Source organism: Mandrillus leucophaeus, unplaced genomic scaffold (assembly GCF_000951045.1).
Source record: "Mandrillus leucophaeus isolate KB7577 unplaced genomic scaffold, Mleu.le_1.0 Scaffold266, whole genome shotgun sequence".
Lineage (NCBI taxonomy): Eukaryota > Metazoa > Chordata > Mammalia > Primates > Cercopithecidae > Mandrillus > Mandrillus leucophaeus.
The window spans coordinates 1,498,903-1,508,719 of NW_012102765.1; positions in this window are offsets into that span (position 1 = coordinate 1,498,903).

A 9,817-nucleotide genomic window follows, 5' to 3' on the forward strand; every position below is an offset into this window, starting at 1 on the left:
TTTACCACCACACCCACAGAGTTCCAAATATACTAAAAGTGGCTTACAACTCAAAGAGGAAAAAAAAGGAATAAAGCTGGAAGCATCATGCTCCCAGACTTCAAAATATACTACAAAGCTGTAGTGATGGAAACAACATGGTACGGGCATAAAAACAGACACAGAGCAATGGAACAGAACAGAGAACCCAGAAATTAATCCACAGTAACTACAGCCAACTGATTATTGACAAAGATGCCAAGAATACTCACTGGGGAAAGGACAGTATCTTCAATAGATGGTACTGGGAAAACTGGATATTCATATGCAGACGAATGAAACTAGCCTCCCACCTCTGTACGAAAATCAACTGAAAATAGATCAAAGACCTAAATGTAAGACCTGAAACTATAAAACTACTGAGAGAAAACAGGGGAAATGCTTCAGGGCATTAATCTGGGAAAATATTTTATGAATACAACTTCAAAACCCCAGGCAACAAAAGCAAAAACAAACACATGGGATTATGTCACATTAAAAAACTTCTACACAGCAAAGGAAACAATCAACAGAGTGAAAAGACAACCTACGGAATGGGAGAAAATATAAGCAAACTATTCATCCAAAAGGGGATTAATATCCAGAATAAACCAGGAACTAAAACATCTCAGCAGGAAAAAAAAAATCAGATTTAAAAATGGGCAAATGATCTGAACAGCCATCTCTCAAAAGAAGACAAACAAACGGCCAAAAAATATATGACAAAATGTTCAATTATCACAAATCATCAAGGAACGGCAAATCAAAAGCACAATGAGGTATCATCTCATCCCAGTTAGAGTGGCTATTACCAAAAAGACAAATAAAACAAAACCAACAAATGCTGGGAAGGATGCAGAGAAAAAGGAACTCTCATACTCTGTGGGTGAAAATATCAACTAGTATAGCCACTATGGAAAACAGTATAGAGGTTCCTCAAAATCTGCAAATAGCATACCATATGATCCAGCAATCCCACTACTGGGCATTTATCCAAAGGAAAGGAAATTGGTATATCGAAGAGACATCTACATCCCCGTGTTAACTGCAGCATTATTCACAACAGCCAAGATACAGAATGAATCTGGGTGTCCAACAGATGAACAGATAAAGAAAATGTGGAATATAAACACAATGAAATACTATTCAGCCATAAAATGAGTGGAATCCTGTCATTCACAGCAACATGGATGGAACTGGAGGATATTAAGTGAAATAAGCCAGGAACAGAAAGTTAAACACCACATGTTCTCATTTATATGTGGAAGCTGAAAAAAAAGTTATCTCATAGAAAAATTAGAACAGAGGGTACTAGAGGCTGGGAAGGGTAGGGGGAAGGGAGGAGATAGGAAGAGATTTGTTAAAGGATACAAAACTACAGCTAAATAGGTGGAATAAGTTCTAGTGTTCTATAGCACTGTAGGATGACTACAGTTAACAATAACATATTGAACAGTTTCAAATACCTATAAGGAGAATATTGAATGTTCCCAACACAAAGAAATGATAAATGTATGAGTTGATGGATATGCTAATGACTCTGATCTGATCACTGCTACATTATACGTATAGAAACATCACTATGTATCCCATATACACAATTATATGCCAATTGAAAAATAAAATAAAATGTATACTGTAAACTCAAGAGTAAACACTATGATGGAAACAAATGCTTATTCCCCAATGTCACAGAGAAGAATCAGCAATCAGACAAAAAGTCTCCTCAGCAAGGCGACGTTTACTCTGCAGAAAGGGAGGTGCCCATCAGCAATCCTGCCACGAGTACACACAAAGTAAAAAAGACACTAGAATATTTATCCTTTACGCATGAGGTCCCTATTGCTGTGTCCTGACTCCATTGGCTGGAGCCAGACCTCACAACCTAAACTAAAACCCAATTGGCTAACAGTTCAAAACTTTTCTAAATAGGTAAAGGCAGTGAGGAACAAAAGAAAAAAGGAAGTTGCTTATGAAAGGATTTAGAAAAGTAGTAATATTCCCAAATAAGGGAGGAGGCTGCAAGCTGGGATATGCCTGGGCACGTTCAGCACGAATAATTTGACTAAGGTACAAGGACACAGAATGTATTACGTGCCTGTGAGCATGTTTAACACAGATACTGAAGTCAGAGTATACTTATTCTGTCACATTTGCTACATAAGGCTTAACAGAGAGTCATTATTATAAAATAAGAAACTTGAAGAAAGTTAGTTCTGAGAAAAGATATCAATAACATTTATGACTTAAAGGGGAAGCTTTGAAGAGGAACTTTTGCTTTCTACACATTAGAATTTTTTTTTTTTTTTTTTTGAGACGGAGTCTCACTCTGTCACCGAGGCTGGAAGTGGCACGATCTTGGCTCACTGCAACCTCCGCCTCCCAGGTTCAAGCAATTCTTCTGCCTCAGCCTCCTGAGTAGCTGGGACAACAGGCATGCCCAGTTAATTTTGTGTTTTTAGTAGAGATGGGGTTTCATCATGTTGGCCAGGCTGATCTCAAACTCCTGACCTCAAGTGATCCACCTGCCTCGGACTCCCAAAGTCCTGGGATTACAGGGGTGAACCACAGCACACAGCTTTAAAAAAAAAATTTGGTTTTTTTGAGACAGAGTTTTGCTCTCGTTGCCCAGTCTGGAGTGCAGTGGCATGATCTTGGCTCACCGCAACCTCTGCCTCCCAAGTTTAAGCGATTCTCCTGCCTCAGCCTCCTAAAAACTTTTTTAAAGTATAATTGATACGCTACATGGTAACTGACAGAATAATGATCCCCTCAGAAATGTACACATCCTAATCCCCAGAATTAAGGTAGCAGATGGGATTAAAGGTGCTACTCAGATGACGTTAAGATACAGAGATTATTCTGGATTATGTGAGTAGACCCAATATAATTACAAGGGTCCTTAAATGTGAAAGAGGGAGGCAAAAGAGGAGATCAGAGTGATGCAATGTGAGAAGAACTCGACCTGCTGCTAGCTTTGAAGATGGAAGAAAAGGGCCACAAGCCAAGGACTGCAGGTGGCTTCTCAATAGCGCAAGGAAACAGATTCTCTCCCAGAACCTCAAAAAAGTGAAATAGCCCTGCCAACACCTTGAGTTTAGTCCCCTGAGACGCATTTCAGACTTCTGACTTCTAGAACTGTAAGTTGTGCTGTTAGGAATAGGAAGCTCATACAAGAGATGAGATAAAGTTGAATCACATAAAATGCCCAATTAAAAAAAAATTAAAAAGCAATGAATGCAAAACAAAGATGGAAGATGCTAATCCAACGATATTAATAATCACTTCTAATGTGAATTGTCTAAATATACCAATCAAAAGAGAGTGCCACAGTGGACAAAATTTTTTAAAAAGACCTAACCATATCATGTCTGTAAGAAACCAACTTGAACTATAAAGATTTAGATATGCTAACAGTAAAGGGATGGAGAAAGATGTATCATGCTGATGTTACTCAAAAGAAAGCTGGAGTAATTTTAACTGCAGACAAAACAGATTTTGTCTGATAATCAGGGATAAAAAGGGTCTTACATAATAATAAAGAGGTCGGTTCTCCAAGAAGACATTAACAATCTTGAATGTGTATGTTTCAAATAAGAAGGCATCAAAATACATGAGGCAAAAACTAAGAAAAATATAGAGACAAATCCACTACTACAGGTGGAGACTTCAACACTGTCAGTTATTGATAGATCAAGCAGACAGAGTATCAGTGAAGAAACTGGTAACTTCAACAGCACAGCACTATCAATCAACCTGATCTAAATGACATTTATAGGAAATTCCATTCAACAATAGTAGATATACATTCTTCTCTAGCTCACATTCACCAATATAGACCACATTCTGGACCATGAAACACATCTTAACAGATTCAAGACTAGAATCAAGACTAGAAAGCATACAAAGCATGGTCTCAAATAACATGAATTAAACTAGAAATCAGTAACAGAGATATCTGGAAAATCTCCAAATATCTAGAAATTAATATATTTCTAAATAACCCATGGGTCCAAGAAGTCTCAAAAATTAAATAATATATTGAACTAAAGTAAAAATGAAAATATAACTTAACATTTGTGGGATACAAAGCACGCAGTGTTTAGAGAAAAACATGCAGCATTAAATGAAAATATTAGAAAGGAAGAAAGGTTTGAAGTCAATAACCTAAGCTTTCACTTCTGAAAATCAGAGAAAGAAGAACAATTTGATTCTTTTGTAGTTCATAAGTGTGGTGATTGGGTTTTCATGTGCTTGTGGGAAATATGCCTCTCTCAAATCTTATTACGAAGTCAGCCCATTTTACTTGTCTGACATGAACTTAGTAGAAAATTAAAAATTTAAAAATTAAAAAGAAAAAAGAAAACAATTTAAGCCTAAGGCAATCAGAAGAAAAAATACAATAAAAATTAAAGTAGAAATCAATGAAATTGGAAAAAGAAAAACAGTAAGAGAAAAATCAACAAAACCAAAAGCTGGTTCTTTAAAAAGATCAAAAAAAGTAATAAACCTCTAGCCAGGTAAACGGATTAGACTGTACCCTCTCTTCCCTGAGAGAAAAGAGAAAAGACAAATTACCAGTATCAGCAATGAAGAATGAGTCATCACACTGCTCCCATGAACAGTGAAAGGATAATAAAGAACTATTACAAACAACTCTATACCCACAAATACAAGATGAAATGTATCAATTTCTTTAAACTATCAAAACTCACCAACACAAAAACCTGCACATTAAACCTTACAGCAGCTTTATTCATAACCACCAAAACTTGGAAGCAAACAACTAAGAGGTCCCTCAAAAGATGAATGAACAGTGGTACATCCATACAATGGGGTTTTATTCAGCAAAAAGAACAATCAAACTACACAAAGATGTGAAAGAAACTGAAATGCATACTGCTAAATGAAAGAAGCCAGCTTGAAAAGGCTACATATTGTATGCTTGCCATTATATGACATTCTGGAAAAGGTAAAACTATAGAGATGACAAACAGACCAGTAGTAGTCAGGGGCTCATAGGGTGGGGAGGCAGAGGGTTCAGTATGAAGCACAGGGGAATTTTTAGGGCAGGACAACTTCTGTGTAATATGACAGAGGCAGATACATGATCCTCTGTATCATGTAGCATGCTGGGAGATGCTTGGATCATGGGGGTGAATCCATCCCTCATGACTTGGTACTGACTTCCTGACAGGGATTTCTTACAAGATCTGGTCATTTAAAAGTATGTGGCACCTCCCTTACCACTCTCTCTTGCTTGCTCCTGCTTTCACTATGTGACACACCTGCTCCCCGTTCGCCTTCTGCCATGACTGGATGCTTCCCGAGGCCTTCCTAGAAGCCAAGCAGATGCCAGCACCATGCTTCCTATAAAGCCTGCAGAACTCTGAGTCAATGTAACCTCTTTTCTTTATGAATTACCCAGTCTCTGGTATTTCTTTACAGTAATGCAAGAATGGCCTAACACACACCCAGATCTTGGTTTTTAGTATCATTCTCCAATAAAAAAGGACCAGGAGTCCTTAGGAAAATGGCTGATTCTAAGACTGGGACAGGAAATACGCAAGATGGCTCTTGCAGTGCCAGAAAATAAGGAAGTGCTCAATAAAACAAACCAAAACCACAATGTCGGGGGCACATCAAAGGGACAGATGGAGCCAACTGAAGAGCTCATAATAGCCATAGCTGTGACAATCATCTGAAAAAAAAGTTGTATTGCATTATAACCCAAAGTATAAAATAAATGTTCCTAAGTCCAAACTGAGAGAAATAAATGACTAAATAATAAACAGGACAGAATATAACAGATCTCCAGGCAGAATTCCAAATAATTTAGACACTTCACCCTCAGGGGTGGGCTGTGCACGTGGACTTCCTCCCAAAGGACGACAGTACAAGAAGGGAAGGTGGGGAGAAACTTTACAGTGGAGAAACCTGACAACCACCACCTCAGCGGTAATTGAGATTACCCTCAATAATGATAAACACAGATACTATGTATCCTTAATAGGGTATGATGACAACGGCATTTGACCTCTGTAGTCTTCCTCCCCAAAACATGAAACAAATCCCAACTGAGGGACATCTACAAAATACCTAACTAGTAGACGTATACCTCATTTAAACATTTCGCTTTATTGTGCTTCGTTGATATTGGGGTTTGTTTTGTCTTTTTTTTTTTTTTCCACAAATTGAAGGGTTGTGGCAACCCTGTATTGACAAAGTGTATGAGCACCATTTTCCCATTAGTATTTGTTTACTTTATGTTGCTGTGTTACATTTTGGTAATACTCACGATATTTCAACTTTTTTATTACTATGATATTTGTTATGGTGATCTGTGTCAATGATCTTTGATGTTACTACTGTAATTGTTTTGGGACATAAGGAACCACATGCAGATGTGAGACAGGGAACTTACTTGATAAATGTGTGTGTTCTCACTGCTTGACCAAACCAGCCATTTCTTTGTCTCTCCCCATCTCCTTGGGCCTCCCTGTTCCCTAAGACACAACTGTATTGAAATCCAGACAATTGATAACTCTACAATGGCCTGTAAGTGTTCAAGGGAAAGGAGAGTCACACATCTCTCACTTTAAATAAAAAACTACAAGTGATTTAGCTTAGGCTTGTGGAAAGCCAAGACAGGCTGAAAGCTAGGCCTCTTGCATGCAAAGGAAAAGTTCTTGAAGGGAATTAAAAGTGCTATGCCAGTGAACACAGGAATAAGAAATGACACAGCCTTAATGTGGATATGAAGAAAGCATTAGTCCTCCAGATAGAAGATCAATCCAGCCAAAACATTCCTTTAAACCAGTCTTAGGGCTAGGCCCTAACTCTCTTCAATTCTATGCAGACTGAGAAAAGTAAGAAAGCTGCAAAAGAAATGTTTGAAACGAGCAAAGAATTGCTCATGAGGTTTAAGGAAAGGTATCGTCTCCACAACATAAAATATAAGGTGAGGCAGCAAGTGCTGACGGAGAAGCTGCAGCAAGTTATCCAAAAGATCTAGCTAAGATCACTGATGAAGTTGGCTACAGTAAACAATATATTTTCAATGTAGACTAAACAGCCATCTATTGGAAAAAGATGGCATTTAGAACCTTTCATGGCTAGAGATATCAATGTCTGGCTTCAAAGGATAGGGTGACTCTCTTGTTAGGGGCTGATGCAGCTGGTGACTTTAAGTTGAAGCCAGTGCTCACTTACCATTCTGAAAATCTTAGGGCCTTTAAGAATTATGCAAGATCGCAAGATCTACTCTGCCTGTGCTCTAGAAATGGAACAACAAAACCTGGATGACAACACATCTGTTTTACAGCATGGTTTACTGAATATATTAAGCCCACTGTTGAGACCTACTAATCAGAAAGATTGCTTTCAAAATATCACTGCTCACTGACAATATACCTCACTGACAATATACCCCAAACTGTGATGGAGATATATAAGGAGATAAATGTTGTTTTCATGCCTGCTAACACACCGTACATTCTGCAGCCCATGGATCAAGGAATAATTTCTACTTTCAAGTCTAATTATTTAAGAAGTAAATTGCATAAGACGACAGCTGCCACGGATAGTGATTCCTCTGGTGGATCTGTGCAAAATAAACTGAAAACTTTCTGGAAAAGCTTTATCATTCTAGATGCCATTAAGCACATTCATAGCCAGGCATGGTGTCTCATGCCTGTAGTCCCAATACTTTTGGAGGTGGAGGTGGGAGGGCTACTTGAGGCCTGGAGTTTAAGACCAGCCTGGACAACAGAGGGTTACTCGAGGCCTGGAGTTCAAGCCCAGCCTGGACAACAGACCCAATCGCTACAAAAAAATACCAAAAAAAAAGTTGGGCATGGTAGCATATGCCTGTAGTCCCAACAACTCGGGAAGCCGAGGCGGGAGGACTGCTTGAACCCAGAAGTTTGAAGCTGCAGTGAGCTATGACTGCAGCACTGCACTCCAGCCTGGGTGACAAAGCAAAACTGTATCTCACAAAACAACAACAAAAAAACCCCACTCATTAGAGGAGGTCAAAATACCATTTTTTTTTTTTAGTCCACATTTGCCAGAACAACAAAATATCAATATTAACAGGGGTTTAGAAGTTGGTTCCAACCTTCATGGATGACCGATAGCTTCAAGACTTCAGTGGAGTAAGTCACTGCAGATAGGGTGAAATAGCAAGAGAACCAAAATTAGAAGTAGAGACAGAAGATATGGATGTGCAAAGAAATAGTTTCTTGAAATGGAATCACTCCTGGTGATGATGCTGTGAACATTGTTCAAATAACAAAAAGCATATTACTAAACTTAGTTGATAAAGCAGCAGCAGGGTTTTAGAGGATTGACTCTAATTTTGAAAGAAGTTCTACTGTGGGTAAATTGCTATCAAACAGTTACAGAAAAATCTTTTGTGAATGGAACAGTCAATCAATATGTCAAACTTTACTTTACTTCTGCCTTATTTTAAGAACTTGGCCGGGCACAGAGGCTCACGCCTGTAATCCCAGCACTTTGGAAGGCCAAGGCAGGTGGATCATTTGAGGTCAGGAATTTGAGACCAGCCTGGCCAACATGGTGAAACCCCATCTCTACTAAAACTACAAAAAAATTAGCCGGGTGTGGTGGCGCATGCCTGTAGTACCAGCTACTCGGGAGGCTGAGGCAGGAGAATCACTTGAAGCAGGGAGGCAGAGGTTGAGGTGAGCTGAGATTGCACCAGCCTGGGCAAAAGAGCAAGATTCCATCTCAAAAAAAAAAAAAAAAAGAACTTGCCACAGCCATCCTAACCTTCAGGAATCATCAGCAGGCATCAATGTCGAGACAAGACTCTCACCAGCAAAAAGATTACCACTCACTGAAGGCTCAGATGATCATTAGCATTTTTGAACAACAAAGTATTTTTAAAATTAAGGCATGCACATTGGGTTTTTTTTTTTTTTTTTTTTTTTTTGTAGCTGTAATGCTATTGTACACTTAAAAGATTATGGTATAATGTAAACGTTAGTTTTCTATGCAACCCCCCCAAATTTGTGTGACTCACTTTGTGATAGTCCCTTTATTGCAATGGCTCAGAACTGAACCCACAATATCACCAGTGTATGCCTGCGTTTCTCAAAACTGTCAAGGTCATCAAAAACGAGGAAAGTGTGAGAAATTGTCACAGCCAAGAAGAGCCTAAAGAGACGTAATGACCAAATGCAGTGTGGTATCCTGGATGAGAGCCTTAGCTTTTACCTATCGTCATTAGAACAGCAAAAGCACATTAGGTAAAAACTAAGAAAATCTGAATACAGTATGGACATTAGCATTAAGTGAAATATACCATATTAATATAAGATGTTAATAACGGGAAATTGGATATGGGATGTGTGAGAATTCTCTAATACCGTCACAATATTCTATAAATCTAAGGCTAGTCTAAAACTAAAAGTTTATTTTAAAAAGAATGGGGGTTGGGACATAGATTAGGACATAGATTATTTTATATCACCAAAATCATCTAATTCTGGCCAGGCACGGTGGCTCACACTTATAATCCCAGCACTTTGGGAGGCTGAGGCGGGTGGGTCATTTGAGGTCAGGAGTTTGGGACCAGCCTGGCCAACAATGTGAAACCCCATCTCTACTAAAAATACAACCATCAGCCAGGCATGGTAGCAGGAGCCTGTAATCCCAGCTACTCAGGAGGCTAAGACAGGAGAATCGCTTAAACCTAGGAGGTGGAGGTTACAGTGAGCCGAGATGGCACTACTGCACTCCAGCCTGGGCGACAGAGTGAAACTCCATCTCAAAA